This window comes from Schistocerca serialis, chromosome 5 (genome assembly GCF_023864345.2).
Source record: "Schistocerca serialis cubense isolate TAMUIC-IGC-003099 chromosome 5, iqSchSeri2.2, whole genome shotgun sequence".
Classification (NCBI taxonomy): Eukaryota; Metazoa; Arthropoda; class Insecta; order Orthoptera; family Acrididae; genus Schistocerca; species Schistocerca serialis.
Genome location: NC_064642.1, coordinates 480,801,358 through 480,819,878, shown reverse-complemented (window position 1 = coordinate 480,819,878; position 18,521 = coordinate 480,801,358). Strand labels below are relative to the sequence as shown.

General features: G+C 47.6%; 1 non-coding gene across 1 annotated transcript; it reads right to left on the bottom strand.

Moving 5' to 3' along the window:
* Window positions 1-14,202: 14,202 nt before the first annotated feature.
* On the bottom strand, window positions 14,203-14,275 carry Trnaa-cgc (transfer RNA alanine (anticodon CGC)). Its single transcript has one exon. It is a non-coding gene; the product is annotated as a tRNA-Ala (tRNA).
* Between the last annotated feature and the right edge of the window lie 4,246 nt (window positions 14,276-18,521).

The window sequence follows — 18,521 nt, the reverse complement described above, 5'->3', positions numbered from 1 at the left end:
GCGTTTTTGTGCTTCAATAGCATTTTCCCGCTGGTCATCGTCATTCCTAAAAAAAAAAAAACGCATGGCTCAGCAAAATTCTGATAGTTTACAGTGAATTTGAAATTGCATGAAACTTTCACGTGCACACCACTTTCCCAAGTGCTTGAATACAACAACATGGGGTCTCAAGAACACTGGGGTCTCCAGAACACTTCTGATCATAACGCAGACACATATTTCTCCGTGCTAAGGCATTTCATAATCTGTTTTCGGCTCACACCGGATTTTACGTACACAAGTAGAGTAACGTATAACATCTGTGTCTCGGAGACTGATAAAGGTACTAAATTTGCGAGGCTGTTCGGAATATACCGTAAAAAAAAATCTGCCATTTGCTGTGCGTAATCATCTCAGAATCCGCTGCTCGGTTTTCGTGTTTCTCGACAACGGAAGAAAATTGTTCAAAATGTTGGAATTTGAGCTATTTGCTGGATTTAGCCATTTAGATATCCGCTGCTGACGGCGAAAAAATGGTGATAGCCTTTTTCCGAATTTCCGAAGGAACTCTCCATAAATTATGTGGTGCCTCGATAAGCCCGTTAAGATGCACCGTAGACCACAGCTAATGGAAAAAGAACCAACCGATTTGCTCCATTTACCTAAGTTGCAGGAAATGTTTAATATTCAAACGTTGACCCAGTAATGTAGGTTAGTTGCAAACACTTCAGCCTACCTTGATCCCGGCGGTCACGCGGTTGGACAACCACGGCCTGTTTTTCACCATACCTTTTGTTGAGATGTGTCTGAACCGCACTTTAGAAGTAATGTGGTGCACCATCATGCTGAAACCACATTTCCTGATGGGCATTCAGTGCCAGGTCATCCTTTCTGCCCTATTACATACCGGGACAAAGAACTGTGAAACGTTCCTCTGTCCCTCAGCACACGTGGACCCGTTAACATCTGACTTGAACCGTCGCAACAAGGATTCCTATTAAGATGGAAATGCCGTGTGGCTAGGACCTCCCGGCGGGTAGACCGTTCGCCTGGTGCAAGTCTGAGTTGACGCCACTTCGGCGACTTGCGTGTCGATGGGGATGAAATGATGATTATACGGACAACACAACCCCCAGCCCCTGAACGGAGAAAATCTCCGACCCAGCCGGGAATCGTACTTGGGCCGTTAGGTATGACATTCCGTCGCGCTGACTACTCAGCTACCAGCGGTGGATTATTCCTATTAAAGATTTTATGTGATCACTCGCCTCCAGAAGACCCAGAAATTTGTAAGGGGAATTTCAGAACACGCTGTATCAGGTAAGAAATGAGTGCATAGTCGGGAATTCGAGGTCCACGGCTTCAATACTACGATCCCCGCGTGCCCTTAGATCGACTCTGTCCATGACAGTCACAGTAATACTGCATAAGAGAAATGGCTTCGTAACGGAGCGCTCTAATACCACCACCACCAATCAGTGCCGAAAGACTACTGTTAGTGTCCTTGTTTGGTGGTAGGTGATGAATGACAACCTCACTCTGCCTCGTGAGGTCAGATGAGGAGCTGTGTGAATACAGAAGTAGCGGCACCATCATGCTTCGTCTGTTTTCAACGACAAATGGAGGGATTGGTGACGTGCTGATCAAATGCGCCACCATCATAGATCGCTGCTCGTAGTGCGGAACAGGCCTAAGGCCTAATCCGTGATGATGGTGGTGGTGTCTTCTATCTACACTTCAAATTCTGTTCATTCGTAGCACGGTAGCTTTGCTATCTTATGGTCTTTGGGGCTATAAAGTGGCTATCTCCCAGGCATATTTAGCCAACGTTAAATTTTAGTAGTCAGCAAATTGAAATTTATGGTGAACGGAACAAGCCTGTGCCGGCAACACACTTTAACCCTCAAGCTAATCACAAATGAGGCTCAGGAACTATTTTTGATAGCAGTGAAAAAGTGTAACATGACTTGTTTGACAGAGGATCCAAAACTAGAGTAGGCAAGGGGGGGGATAGCCACGAAGTTTGTTAAATCTACGAAAACAGTTTCGTAAGTGATCTGTGGATGACTGATTTTGTTACAAATATTTATTGTAACAGTCTCCATTTCAAGTATTCACACTCGATTACTAGTTTCTATCATAAGCAATGCTCTTCTTCAGATTTAAAAATAAAATAAAACCTCAAGAAATAACTACATCGTCCAGTCACTTGTGACCATCTGTTAAAAGCCTGAATAACCATCTTTTTGCAAAATGGACCGCTTCGGGACGTGTAGGGAAAGTCAGTGACGTTAAAGGAACTACAGACAGGGATGCGGAGCCATGACGATTCCAATGCCAAGACCAGCTGCATTATGTTTTTCGGTTGACTGTCTGTAGCGCGAACAGCCGGATCGAGGTGTTCACATGGATTCACGATTGGGTTTAATTACGGGGAGTTTGGTGGCCAGGTGGCCTGGTGCTCTTCGAACCACACACGTACACTGCGCGCTGTGACACGTTGCATTCTTAATTTCATCAGAAAACACACGATGTGAGTACCGAGGAAGAACATACAGCACGTAGGGATGGGCGCGGTTCCCGAGGATAGATGCGTACTTGTGTTGATACATTGTCACTTCCTAACGAAGAGATCACCCAGGAAGTGTCAAGAGAACATTCTCCAGACCGTAACGCTCCCTCGGTTGTTTCAGGGAGTTCGCTTACGGACATTTCACTCCGTACGCTCTAACGGCCATTTGTCCGTAATTCATCTGAAAAGACCACTTGTGTCCACTCAATCGACGTCTAGCAGCGGTTTTGGTGCGCAAATTCCAGCCTTCGGCGCCTACGAAAAGCAATCGGCATGGGTGCATGAACCAGGCATCCACTGCAGAGGCCCATATGCAGCAACGTTCGCTGAACGGTCGTTGAGGAGACACTGCGGCAGCTCCATGATTCATCTGAGAGTTTAGTTGCTCGAAAGTTGCACATCTATGCCACCGTCGTTCACCCTTGTCTATGGTCCGTGGCGCACCACAGTTGCTTCTGCTGCAGTTTTGGATAGCGCCATTTTGCCATGCACGGTATACTTGAACCACAGCAGCGCGCACACAGTTTACAAATTTAGCCGTTTCGGAAATGCTTCCACCGGCCCGAAAGACAATGATGAAGCCCTTTAGGTGTCAGATCAATCGCTCCGTTTCCGCATTACGACGACGAGTGCGCTATTTTCCGCATCAACCCTTCCTCCCCCCTCCCTTCCTCCCCAGACAGTTTTATATAATCAAAATATCCACGGGTGTACTGTCGGTCTACAGTGTCCAACGGGCACAATATTTCGGCGATCATACATGTCGCCATCATCAGGTGAACTGACGGACTGAGCTCCTGTGAACGTGCCGGTACGGAGATCCGTACGCTATGGCTGCTCAGGGGGAACTGTGTTCGGTCGCGGCGGCGGCCGATTTAAATACCCTCCGCCCGCAGCGCACTCCCTCCGCCGTCCGCGCCCCGCGCCACGGTCACGCGGTGGAACAGATTGCGACGGCGTCTGAGATGACGTCGGTGTGATGGCTCTGTCCGCCGTGGTCGTCACAACTATACGTTTGCTCGATTTACTCTTGATTAACCCGATCGCTGGTTCCCAAGCCTTGCTAAGATTATAGCCACAGTCACGGTTCATGAGGTCGTCATTGGTGCGAATTTCGATGGCCTTTAACAACGCTGTCCCAGTATCTCGACGTCTGTACCAGAATCCTCGGGCGTTCATACTCCATAGCGTGATTTTCCGACAAACAATGTTCAGCGACCGCCGACTTGCTCGGATACATCAGTCGAGTGTGCCTCTGGTGTTCACGGCATCGATCCTCGACGGTACGCATCGTCTGACCAATATACGACTTGCCACATTGACACGGAATCTGGTACACGCCGGCCTTCCTCAAACCGAGGTCATCTTTGGCGCTCCCCACCAGTGCACGAGGTTTATTCGGAGGGCAAAACGCAGTTCCGACCCGGTGTTTCTTCAAAATGCGGGCGATTTTACCCGAGAGTGCACCTGTGTATGGAATAAACGCAGTGCCTACCTCCTCCCACGTGATTTCATCCATCTCCACAGGTTGTGCTGTAGTGGCTGGGCGGAGAGCACGTTGAATATGCCACTCTGAGTACCCATTTTTTCGAAATATAGTTCTCAGATGTTCCAATTCCTGGGGTAGACTCCCTGCGTCAGAGTGTCTACCCCATTCCTTTGTGAAGGGTGGTGGCAGCTGTCTGCGTGCAAATACAGATCAGTGTGCATTGTCTTCCGATACACCCCATGACCTAGGGTGCCGTCAGCCCTTCTCTTGACCAAGACGGCAAGGAAAGGTAATGTACCCTCCGTTATCTTGACGACACGTTCGTCATCTGGCCACATGGTATGGATAAACTCCTTGACTTCCTTACACATCTAAACTCCATACACCCCAACATCAAATTCACAATGGAGCCGTGCGGTCAGAGGCGCCTTGCCACGGTTCGCGCGCCTGCCCTGTCGGAGGTTCAAGTCCTCCCTCGTGTGTGTGTGTGTGTGTGTGTGTGTGTGTGTGTGTGTGTGTGTGTGTGTGTGTGTGTGTGTGTGTGGGGGGGGGGGGGGGTCCTTAGCATAAGTTATGGTTCAAATGCCTCTGAGCAGTATGGGACTTAACATTTGAGGTCATCAGTCCCCTAGAGCTTAGAACTACTTAAACCTAACTAACCTAAGGACATCAACACATCCATGCCCGAGGCAGGATTCGAACCTGCGACCGCAGCAGTCGCGCGGTTCCGGACTGAAGCGCCTATAACCGCTCAGCCACCGTGGCCGGTTTAGCGTAAGTTAGTTTAAGTTAGTTTAAGTTAGATTAAGTAGTGTATAAGCCTAGGGACCGATGACCTTAGCAGTTGGGTTCCATAGTAACTTACCACCACCAAAAACAGTTGCAGAATCTCTGACAATATGTCATCCGTTGATCCGTATGTTATTGAAGGTATGTTTAGTGGACGCGAATATCTAAGGCTTTTGGATCAGGAACTATCGGTACTACTGCAGCATGTTGCCGTGAAACAACGTATGTGGTTTCTCCATGTCAGTTGCAAGCGCGTTACGCAATTGAAGCATGGGAGGTATTAGAATGTGTTTACATTGGTCGGTGGATCGGCAGATGTGGTCCTATTAACTGGCCCGCTAGGTCTCCGGATTTCTCCGTGTGTGGAATATTTAAAAGATAGGGTGCACCAGCAAGTGCTAAGACATGGTCGCCCGAATGAGAAACGCCTGTGCTGACATTCCCGCAGATACACTTCGGGCCTGTGAAGATAGGATCACTAAAAGTACTGAAGTTAACGGTACTACGTTGTTACACTTACTCTAATTGGGAAAGCAGAGTAGCGTTCGCCTCGAGCCACGGCCACAGTGGCGCGTGAAGTAGCCCCCTGCTCGGTATTTCGGAGGAATAAAAGATTGCAAATGGGGTTTCCAGTTAGAAGTCATGAAACACCGGCCTGTTCTGCCCTCGCAGTGTGAAGGTGGGGTCCCACTAGCCATTGGATATTCAAGGGCCATTGATAAGCATGTCTTGAATTACGATTGTGTACCCATTTCTATTCCTCAGATGTCCCCCTCCAAGGCAAAAAATTGGAATTATGATTTTTTTGATTAGATTTGTAGTTGGCGAGATAGTTAAAGGTCTTCAGTTTCAATGAACACCTTGTATATGGACATGACTATTTGCACAAGGTGCTTTGTTTTGATATATATTATTTACGATAATTCTCTTCATATGTGCAGATTTTTATCCACATGGCATTTTGGCGTGAATTTCAACGTAAACTGAACGTTTCATAACAGATTTTTAACACCTGAAGATAACAGCAAATTCTGTTGAAACCGTTTGTTTTAAATAAAGAAATATTTATGCGTTCTTGGCTGTTGAACGCTTTGAGATTTGTTTTGTGTACCTATTCTACCGGTGGTCTACATCACTGTGGCTGCAGACACGTAGCTGCAAAGGAACATAAAATTAAGTCCATAACTGTTTTTTTCGAGGTGAACATTAAAACATCGATACTCTACACAGATGAAAATCATCCGTTCAGCTGCTGACGCTGTGTGTCTGCAACAGGTTTCCTGTCCACGGGCGACACGGTGCTGCCCGGGAACTACGGACTGAAGGACCAGGCGATGCTGCTGCGCTGGCTCAGGCGCAACATCGGCTTCTTCGGCGGCAACCCCAAGAGCATCACGCTGCTGGGGATACACGCGGGCGGCGCCAGCGCACACTACCACATGTTCACCGAGCTCTCCTACGGTAACGACCATTACCTATAGTGTCTGTCGTAGCGCCATTATCAGTAACGCTGTGTCCATTCCGTTAAACACAGTACAGTGGATCGGAGTGAGCTCGGGGACTGGCTGTTTTGTACTCAACGTCATTTCATAATCGACACGCCAGTTGCCCAATGTGGCATCAGCTGAAAAGACTTGAAATTCGCGCGGCCGAACTTCCCAAGGTGGGGATTCGAGGCTATCAATGCCGCACGGTCATTTCAGTAACTCTGTGTGTGTGTGTGTGTGTGTGTGTGTGTGTGTGTGTGTTTGTGTGTGTGTGTGTGTGTTTGTGTGTGTGTGTGTGTTTGTGTGTGTGTGTGTGTGTGTGTGTGTTTGTGTGTGTTTGTGTGTGTGTGTGTGTGTGTGTGTGTTTTTGCGTTTTTGTGCGTTTGTGCGTTTTTGTGCGTTTGTGTTTTTGTGTTTGCAATCTGCACTTTCCCCCTGCGGGTCCGGGGATTAGAATAGGCCCGAGGTATTCCTGCCTGTTGTAAGAGGCGACTAAAAGGAGTCCCTCCCCCTCAAGGGGGTAGTTAGCACCTGCATCCGGAGACGGACGGTTCCACGACCTCTATTTGCGGTCATTTTGCTTTTTCACATCTCGTTTCTTCCTTCCTTTGGTTGGTTCCTTTCTTTGTTCTTCTCCATCTCGCTGTCTTCCTTACTCTTTCCCTTGTCTTCTTCTCCTTGCCTTCTCATTCCCTTCTTCTCCTGGCCTTCTCTGGTCTCCACCTCGACGTTTGAGACAGTCTGTCCTCTCTCTCTTCTTTTTCCTCTTCTTCCTTCCTCCCTGTGCGCGCCTGAAGGCCGACCCACGCGTTCGCACGCGTAGCCGGTGATGGGGTAACGTGTAATTCCCCGCCCTGGGTAGACAAGTAAGGCACGCATGTACCCCCTGGTAAAGGCCAGGCCCAGGGAGGGGTGATTGCCTGAACTGATACCTTCTGACCATGCTGATTGGTCCCTCCGTCCGTTTCTAGGGAGGTGTGACCTGAGGTGTAAACATTCACCTATGGTGGGAGTGCCCTCTGAGAGGGTCCCCATAAGGAAGGAGCGCGCCGTTGGAGACGCTGGCAATCATGGGGGATTCCTCCGCAAGAGATTTCTCTCCATCTCTCTCGACTTCTGCCCAAAAACGGAAACTTGAACAGCCACCAGTGACAAAAGTACTACCACCTGCCCCATAGTTCCTCGTCGTTTCTCGATCTTAGGACGGAAAGGATTTTTCCTCTGTCAACCCTTTCGTTATTCAGAAGGGAGTAGATGCCATAGCCAGATCTGTCAAATCTTGTACCAGGTTGCGTAACGGTACCTTATTACTAGAAACTGAGAGCGCCTTTCAGGCACAAAAACTGCTTCGTGCCACACTCCTGTACACGTTCCCTGTCCGGGTGGAGGCTCACCGCACTTTGAATTCGTCTCGTGGTGTGGTCTATACTCGATCACTTGACGGATTGACTGACGAGGAGATTCAGTCTTTCCTCGCTGAGCAGGGCATGACGGCTGTCCATGAAAAGGGTCATGAAAAGGTCAACAATGACCTTGTACCGACCCGACACTTTTCTTGACCTTTGACAGTGTTCAGCTGCCGTCGCGTATCAAAGCGGGCTAAGAGGTTATTTCTGTTCGTCCCTATGTCCCGACACCTACGTGCTGCTACCAGTGTCAGCGTTTTAATCACACTCGCCAGTCTTGTTCCAATGCAGCTAAATGTGTCACTTGTGGCAGGGATGCCCATGAGGGTGACTGTCCACCTCCATCACCTCATTGTGTGAACTGTCGGGGTGACCATGCAGCGTCGTCCCGCGACAGTCCCATCTACAAGGAAGAACGCTGAATCCAAGAAATTCGGGTCAAAGAGAAAGTGTCCACCTCGGTTGCTCGCAAGCTATTTGCTAGTAGGAAGCCCGCGCTGCTCCCAGCGGGAAAGTACAGTACTGTCCTCGCCTCTCCTCGGACTACCAGGGAGGTGGCGACGCAGACATGCGATCTGATCTTCGGCACCACGGTCGTTTGTTCGGCCAGTGCTAAGATCGCGCGGTCGACGTCTCCTCTTCCTCCCGTCACCCCTCCAACACAAGCACCTTCATCAGCTTCTGCCAAGACGAAGACCCAGAAATCAGATGCATGGGCCTCCAAGAAGGAACCGTCCTGTGCAGACTTCCTACATACCTCACACTCCCAGCCGTCGACCAGTACTTCCACTAAAAGACTTTCCAAGAAGGCTCATAGGAAGCACAGTTCTCCTCCTCCACGGCGCATTTCTTCTCCTGCGCCATCCAGCGGTTGCCGCCCCAGGCTGTCATCCGTTTCGCCTGGCTGCACCGCTGCAGCCGAACATCTGGCCGTCCACCGGCGGAGGAAGCTCCTCCTCCCGGCCATCTTAACGAGATGACCGATGAACCTATAGAACCAATGGACGATGACTGTCCGCCTACTGATAGCGGTGGCAGTACTCGCTCGAAGCCAGGTCCTCAGCGGCCTTCGAAGTAACCCCCTTCTTTCATCTTCCTTTTCTTCTCACGATGGCACTTATTCACTGGAGTATTCGCAGCATTCGCTCCAACCGAGAGGACTTGAAGTTGCTGCTCCGCCTGCACCGTCTGCTCGTCGTAGCCCTCCAGGAAACGAAGCTCCGCCCATGTGATCACATTGCCTTGGCACACTACACCTCTGTGCGTTTTGACCTACCCCCTGTGGTAGGTATTCCGGCTCATGGAGGGATTATGTTGTTGGTCCGGGATGATATTTACTACGATCCCATCACATTGGACACCGGCCTGCAGGCAGTTGCCGTCAGAATTACTCTCCCCACTTTTACATTTTCTATTTGTACCGTTTACACTCCATCGTCATCTGCCGTTACCAGGGCAGACATGACTCAACTTATTGCTCAGCTACCTGCACCATTTTTGTTGACTGGAGACTTCATTGCCCACCTTTCCCTTTGGGGCTCTCCAGCACCCTGCCCGAGGGGCTCCCTGTTAGCAGACCTTTTCAACCAGCTCAATCTTGTCTGCCTCAATACTGGCGCCCCTACTTTTCTTTCGGACACATCTCACACCTATTCCCATTTAGACCTCTCTGTATGTACTACCCAACTTGCACGCCGGTTTGAGTGGTATGCCCTTTCTGATACATATTCGAGCGACTACTTCCCGTGTGTCATCCATCTCCTGCATCATACCCCCTCTCCGTGCTCAACTAGTTGGAACATCTCCAAAGCAGACTGGGGGCTCTTCTCTTCCAGGGCGACCTTTCAGGATCAAACCTTCACAAGCTGCGATAGTCAGGTCGCACACCTCACGGAAGTCATTCTCACTGCTGCTGAATATTCCATCCCTCACACCACTTCTTCTCCACGTCGCGTACCGGTCCCCTGGTGGACCGCAGCATGTAGAGACGCTTTACGTGCTCGTCGACGTGCTTTACGCACCTTTAAACGCCACCCTAAAGTGGCGAATTGTATCAGTTACAAACGATTACGTGCGCAGTGCCGTCGTATTATTAAAGAAAGCAAGAAAGCCAGCTGGGCTGCTTTCACAAGCACCTTCAACAGTTTTACTCCTTCTGTTGTCTAGGGTAGCCTGCGCCGGCTATCTGGCACTAAGGTCCACTCACCAGTTTCTGGCTTGACGGTCGCGAATAATGTCCTTTTGGCCCCTGAGGATATCTCCAATGCCTTCGGCCGCTTTTTCGCAGAGGTTTCGAGCTCCGCTCATTACCACCCTGCCTTCCTCCCCCGAAAACAGGCAGAGGAGGCTAGGCCACCTAACTTCCGCTCCTCGAACGAATCGTGAAAGTTATAATGCCCCTTTCACCATGCGGGAACTCGAAAATGCACTTGCCCGGTCACGGTCCTCCGCTCCAGGGCCTGATTCTATTCATATTCACATGCTGAAGAACCTTTCTCCTGCGGGTAAAGGTTTCCTTCTTCGTACTTATAATCGCATCTGGATTGAGGGACATGTTCCCGCATGCTGGTGGGAGTCGATTGTGGTACCGATTCCTAAGCCGGGGAAGGACAAGCACTTGCCTTCCAGTTATGGACCCATCTCGCTTACCAGCTGTGTCTGTAAGGTGATTGAGCGAATGGTTCACTCTCGTTTGGTTTGGCTGCTCGAATATCGACGCCTACTTACCAATGTACAATGTGGATTTCGTAGGCGCCGCTCTGCTGTTGACCATCTGGTTACCTTGTCAACCTTCATTATGAATAACTTCTTGCGGAAGTGTTCTTTGATTTGGAGAAGGCTTACGACACCTGTTGGAGGGCGGGCATTCTCCGCACCATGCATACATGGGGCCTTCGCGGTCGCCTCCCTCTTTTTATTCGTTCCTTTTTAATGGATCGACAGTTCAGGGTATGTGTGGGTTCTGTCCCGTCGGACACCTTTCGCCAGGAGAATGGGGTGCCACAGGGCTCAGTTTTGAGCGTCGCTCTCTTCGCCATAGCGATCAATCCAATAATGGATTGCCTCCCAGCTGATGTATCAGGCTCCCTTTTCGTGGACGATTTTACCATCTATTGCAGCGTGCAGCGTACATGTTTCCTGGAGCGCTGTCTTCAGCGTTCTCTTGACCATCTTTACTCCTGGAGTGTCGCCAATGGCTTCCGTTTTTCTGCCGAGAAGACGGTCTGTATTAACTTCTGGCGCTACAAAGAGTTTCTCCCACCGTCCTTACGACTCGGTCCGTTGCTCTCCCATTCGTGGAGACAACAAAACTTTTAGGTCTTACATTTGACAGGAAACTTAGCTGGTCTCCACATGTCATATTTGGCTGCCCGTTGTACCCGTTCTCTAAATGTCCTCCGTGTTCTCAGTGGTATGTCGTGGGGAGCGGATCGAACCGTCCTACTTCGCCTATATCGGTCGATCGTCCGCTCAAAGCTGGATTATGGGAGCTTCGTATACTCCTCTGCACGACCGTCCATCTTACGCATCCTCAACTCCATACAACATCGGGGTTTACGTCTTACGATCGCAGCATTTTATACTAGTCCCGTCGAGAGTCTTCATGCTGAAGCCGGTGAATTGCCACTGCCCTACCGGCGTGATATACTGCTTTGTCAGTATGCCTGTCGGCTACTGTCAATGCCCGACCACCCATCTTATCGTTCCTTTTTTGACGATTCTCTCGACCATCAATACGGGTTGTATGTCTCTGCCCTGCTTCCCCCTGGAGTTCTCTTTCGTCGCCTCCTTCAACACCTTAATTTTTCACTCCCTGCAACCTTTAGAGTTGGCGAGAGCCACACGCCACCTTGGCTCCAGGCTCAGGTTCGCGTTCACCTTGACCTCAGCTCGCTCCCAAAGGAGGTTACGCCCGGTTCGGTATACTGCTCCCGTTTTGACGAACTTCGTTCGAAGTTCATTCGAAGTTCATCAATATGACCTTCATTTATACAGATGGCTCTAAGACCAATGACGGGGTCGGGTGTTCTTTTATTGTCGGGGCACAAAGTTTCAAATACCGGCTCCATGGCCATTGTTCGGTGTTCACAGCTGAGCTCTTTTCCCTCTACGAGGCTGTTCTTTACATCTGCCGCCACCGACATTCTGCTTATGTCATCTACTCCGATTCCCTGAGCGCCATCCAGAGCCTCAGTGATCCGTATCCGGTTCACCCTTTCGTGCACCGGATCCAACGCTCTCTTCAGCAGCTGGTGGAGGTCGGTTAGCTTTATGTGGGTTCCTGGCCATGTCGGTATCCCTGGGAACGAAGCTGCAGATGCCGCGGCCAAGGCTGCGGTCCTCCAGCCTCGGACAGCTTCTTGTTGTGTCCCTTCATCAGATTGTAGCAGGGTCATTTGTCGGCGCATTTTATCGCTGTGGCATGCCGATTGGGCTGCACTTACGGACAACAAGCTTCGGGCCTTGAAACCTCATCTCGCGGCTTGGACGTCCTCCTCACGCCCCTCTCGGCGGGAGGAGGTAGTTTTGGCCCGGTTACGAATTGGACACTGCCGGTTCAGCCATCGCCATCTGCTGACGGCTGCGCCGGCGCCGTTCTGCCCACGTGGGCACTTGCTGACGGTCCGCCACATTTTAACGTCCTGTTATGGTCAACAAAGGGGGTTGTTCCAGTAATTTGCATTTCAAATTTAAACGCAAACTTTTTGCTCGTGGTGAGGAGTGCGGAAGTTCTGGATTCTTAAACTGATAATTTATTTGTCATAGTTCTGATTTTTGGCCCATCTACGGTGACGAATGGTTTACATTAGTATCACCTAAGTTACACGGTCGCTACTGTAACTCTTCCAGGAAGTTTGAATAATTATCTGCAACAAATACAGGGTGTCCAAAAGCAATGAAATGGTCAATATGCAGGTACATACACGACACTGCTGGACCTGTGGTAAGAAGAACCGTGCAATGTTCCTTCGAACAAGTTTGTATGTCCAAAGGAACAGGCACTACGGCGGCTACAGCCGTTATAAAACACATGAAATGTATTTGCGCTTGCGAATACGAACTACCATCAGCTGTACAACTGAATGAAAATGGAAAATTTGTGCTAGACTGGGACTCGAAACCGGATTTCCCGCTCTGTGTGCGGCCACCTTAAGCCCTTTGTGTATATTTGCACGACTTACGGGCAGACCCAAACTTGTCGTCGTTCCTGCGTCACAACCTGTACCAGTACACACATTAATTATCCTGGACATATTAATTGAAAGTCCGAATTAACACTGTATCGTACTTCTTGACAACACAGGAACTTCAATATCGTATTTATCCGCCGATACCGGGCTTTCGCTGGCTCTCTTTGCTTTGTTTTATTATTCGCGTAACATCTAATATAGGAGATAAAATATGTTGCTACGAAAAGAGCCCCGAAACACTTTTTAGGGATACTGTGCTGTGACTTTCTTTAGATCATTAATTTTCAACAAAACAAATTATATTACGTTCTTATTGTTCTGGATCTGGCTTTCTATTAAAGGAACATTTTTTCGTTACTATAACTAGCCATAAAGTTCAACATATCTTCCTTACTTTACAGTTATTGAAAAGGTTACTGAAAATTATTTCGTTATCAGTACTGATGTTACAGTACGCAATGTTTGTTCAACATCAAAATTTTGCAGTGGATTTTTGTTAACATTAAGACACCAATGAGTACCACGAGTAACACGAGAACATGAGACTATTATCAAAGAAAAAGATGTTTTTACTATAATGTTTGCCAGACCAGAACTACACACAGCAAGATTTCTTTTATTTTATGAAAGTAAACTATCTTTTTGCACTGTTAATAATATATTATTGGCAGTCCGCGTCAACCTGTAAAACACATCATAAAATCTGCTGCTCTGCTCTGCAATTCCGTAAGCTGAAAGAAATAATTTTAGTTCACTATTACCTGTCCGCTTCTTTGCGGTATGATTGGTTTCATTTAATGCAGTTTGAATGCGCCGCGGCAGCGGCTCGTTCGTTCGTAGCGCAGCTCTGTCCCACGAATAATATTTAAATACCGTAACTGAAAATGTCTTAAAAGGATGGGATAAAATACCAGGCAAGCTTATTACAAATCATAATGCAAGTTTTCACTAAGTAACTCTATTCAAAACATTTAAACAGATTAAATTATTACACACCTTTAAAATGAGTACGTAATGGCGTACGTCTCTCAATCTTGACAAAAGAACGCTACGCAAGCGTACAATATAACGTCACAGGCTCTTCATACTCACGTAACTCCAAGAAGACGACAGAGGAGGAGGAGGAGATTAGTGTTTAACGTCCCGTCGACAACGAGGTCATTAGAGACGGAGCGCAAGCTCGGGTGAGGGAAGGATGGGGAAGGAAATCGGCCGTGCCCTTTCAAGGGAACCATCCCGGCATTTGCCTGAAACGATTTAGGGAAATCACGGAAAACCTAAATCAGGATGGCCGGAGACGGGATTGAACCGTCGTCCTCCGGAATGCGAGTCCAGTGTGCTAACCACTGCGCCACCTCGCTCCGTCAAGACGACAGAGAAATTAATGTTCGGTCACCACTATTTATACTTGTCACATATTCTCATCTTTGTTTGATATATAATAAGTATCGTCTGTGGCGGTTTCAGTACTCGCAGACACAGATATTATCTTTAAAAAAAGTCAGTACATAATTCTAGACAAGAACAAAACATGACACATAATGCTTTCTCTTTATTACATAAAGTTCACGCAATCGTTGTCCACGCAATTACAGTCATCCAGATCAGTTATTCTTTCCTCCTTTTTCTTTTTTTACCACGTGTTTTGCTAAGATACGTTACAGCTGCAATGTCGTATTTAATCGCCGATAGCGCGCAGCGACTATCAATTAAAATGTCGTCCTCTGTAGGGGAATTACATAACCTGTGTAAGAGAACAGGTTGTGACGCAGTAACGGCATGTGGAAGTCTGGGTCTGCTCGTGAGTGGTGCACATAGGCAAAGTAGTTTAGGGTACCGCTCGCGTAATGCTGCAAGTCCGGGTTCATCTCGGCACGGCACAAATTTTCGTTGTCATTCTCTTGCACAGCTGATGATTCTAGTTAGGGATATGACAGGAATTGTCACTGGAAGTGCCGGCCGTTGTGACCGAGCGGTTCTAGGCGCTTCAGTCCAGAACCGCCCTGCTGCTACGGTCGCAGGCTCGAATCCTGCCTCGGGCATGGGTGTGTGTGATGTCCTTAGGTTAGTTAGGTTTAAGTAGTTCTAAGTCTAGGGGACTGATGACCTGAGATGTTAAGTCGCATAGTGCTTAGAGCCATTTGAACCATCACTGGAATAAAGAAGTCAAATAAACATGAGCTCTAAAATGAGCATATTAAGAGCTATGAACACTTCTTCAGTAGAAGAGGCGTGTCTCACAGTAGCGAAGATGTAAAAGTGCCCATAGCTCTTAAGATCTGCACTTTAGAAAACATGCTCACTGAACTTTTTATGCTTCGAATGATCGTTCCTGCCATATCCTTGAATGCTGGCCATTCCTGCTGGGGGACATTGCTATTACATCTGAAAATAGTCTGTCTTCAATATGTCTCAAAAGCACACAATGCAAAGGTGCAGCAATGCAATAGCTATCAATTCACTCAAGCTCTAGGACTAATAGACCAATGTTTAAGATTAGATGATTCCGTAACATTAGAATATTCTATAACAGAGCCGACGAATAATCATTACAACTAGGAAATACACATGTTACCGACATAAACCACTGTTACCGTCCAGTAACTACAGCAAAGTCTGAATATATGAGTTACAAATACCAGTCAGTTCTAACTAAAATGTGTATGAAATGTTATGGGACTTAACTGCTAAGGTCATCAGTCCCTGAGCTCACAGACTACTTAAACTAAATTATCCTAAGGACAAACACACACACACACACACACACACACACACACACACACACACACACACACACACACACGCACGCGCGGACTCGAACCTCCGCCGGGACAGCCGCACAGTCCATGACTGCAGCGCCTTAGACCGCTCGGCTAATCCCGCGCGGCACCAGTCAGTTCTACATTTGATCGAAAATGCGTTGTTCGTCCAGTGCAGCCAAGCAAATGGAGAAAGAGTTGTGTTCTAATAGCCTTCCTTCCTGCTACACAGAATGATGGTTCCGTGTGGCTATTCAGGCTGTTTCTGTTTTTTGTAGCAGTTCCCTCCTACTTTTATTTAATATCTAATAACCTCTTCGAAGCAAATACGTGAAATTTGCACTATGGTTCCGTCCTATCATCTTTGAGGCGGTCATTTTAATTTAACTTCAAGTTACGCTTAGATTCAGAAACGTAGTTCCTTTAAAGTGTGGTAGTTGTCTGGCACTGCTTCAGCGGCGGCCTCCGCGCCATTTCTGCTCTTACAAAGGGACGTCACCGCTTTCACCTTAACTGGTTCTAACGGCTACGCCAAAACGCTTTCACCTGACACGGCCAAACTGTGAATGCCCCCCCCCCCCGCATTAGAATAAAATCGCAACCTCCTTACGTGCCATACTTACGGCATAGGTACGCCACAAAACTTCAGAAGGCACTTAACAGCGACATACAGGGAACCATGGACGTAGCGTGTATATAAAATGGTAGGCGTTTGTTAGCAACGGTTTGTTTGCGTGCGTATTGACTTATTTAAATTTAAAAGTAGGTTTAACGAAGTGCGTTCATTAGTAGGACTATATTGCGAAGAATAAAAACATGTTTTATCTTTTTAGTCAGACCCCGTGGTCTAGGGGTAGCGTCTTTGATTCATAATCAAAACGTCTTCGGTCCCGAGTTCGATCCCCGCCACTGCCTAAATTTTGATAAATAATCAGCATTGGCGGCCGAAGACTTCCGGCATAAGAAGTCAGCCTCATTCTGCCAACGGCCTTGTCAAAGAGGGCGGAGGAACGGATAGAGGTTCAGGGCACTCTCTTGTCCTAGGGGTGGGAAATTGCCCCTAAAGGCGGAAGAATCAGCAATGATCAACGACATGAGGATGCAGAAGGCAATGGAAACCACTGCATTAAAGACACGTAACGTGTATCCACAGGACATGTGGCCTGTATTTGAAGAAGTGTCATGATGATCTCTCCATTGGCAAAAGATTCCGAAATAGTCCCCCATTCGGATTTCCGGGAGGGGACTGCCAAGGGGGAGGTTACCATGAGAAAAAGATTGAATAATCAACGAAAGGATAACGTTCTACGAGTCGGGGCGTAGGGAAACTAGAAAATCTGAAAAGGGAAATGCAAAGGCTCAATCTAGATATAGTAGGGGTCAGTGAAGTGGAAGGAAGACAAGGATTTCTGGTCAGATGAGTATCGGGTAATATCAACAGCAGCAGAAAATGGTATAACAGGTGTAGGATTCGTTATGAATAGGAAGGTAGGGCAGAGGGTGTGTTACTGTGAACAGTTCAGTGACCGGGTTGTTCTAATCAGAATCGACAGCAGACCAACACCGACAACGATAGTTCAGGTATACATGCCGACGTCGCAAGCTGAAGATGAACAGATAGAGAAAGTGTATGAGGATATTGAAAGGGTAATGCAGTAAGTAAAGGGGGACGAAAATCTAATAGTCATGGGCGACTGGAATGCAGTTGTAGGGGAAGGAGTAGAAGAAAAAGTTACAGGAGAAGATGGGCTTGGGACAAGGAATGAAAGAGTAGAAAGACTAATTGAGTTCTGTAACAAGTTTCTGCTAGTAATAGCGAATACCCTGTTCAAGAATCACAAGAGGAGGAGGTATACTTGGAAAAGGCCGGGAGATACGGGAAGATTTCAATTAGATTACATCATGGTCCGACAGATTCCGAAATCAGATACTGGATTGTAAGGCGTACCCAGGAGCAGATATAGACTCAGATCACAATATAGTAGTGATGAAGAGTAGGCTGAAGTTCAAGACATTACTCAGGAAGAATCAATACGCAAAGAAGTGGGATACGGAAGTACTAAGGAATGACGAGATACGTTTGAAGTTCTCTAACGCTATAGATACAGCAATAAGGAATAGCGCAGTAGGCAGTACAGTTGAAGAGGAATGGACCTCTAAAAAGGGCCATCACAGAAGTTGGGAAGGAAAACATAGGTACAAAGAAGGTAGCTGCGAAGAAACCATGGGTAACAGAAGAAATACTTCAGTTGATTTATGAAAGGAGGAAGTACAAACATGTTCCGGGAAAATCAGGAATACAGAAATACAAGTCGCTGAGGAATGAAATAAATAGGAAGTGCAGGGAAGCTAAGACGAAATGGCTGCAGGAAAAATGTGAAGACATCGAAAAAGATATGATTGTCGGAAGGACAGACTCAGCATACAGGAAAGTCAAAACAACCTTTGGTGACATTAAAAGCAACGGTGGTAACATTAAGAATGCAACGGGAAGAGAGCAGATAGGTGTAAAGAATACATTGAAAGCCTCTATGAGGGTGAAGATTTGTCTGATGTGATAGAAGAAGAAACAGGAGTCGATTTAGAAGAGATGGGGATCCAGTATTAGAATCGGAATTTAAAAGAGCTTTGGAGGACTTACGGTCAAATAAGGCAGAAGGGATAGATAACATTCCATTAGAATTTCTAAAATCATTGGGGGAAGTGGCAACAAAACGACTATTCACGTTGGTGTGTAGAATATGAGTCTGGCGACATACCATCTGACTTTCGGAAAAGCATCATCCACACAATTTCGAAGACGGCAAGAGCTGACAAGTGCGAGAATTACCGCACAATCAGCTTAACA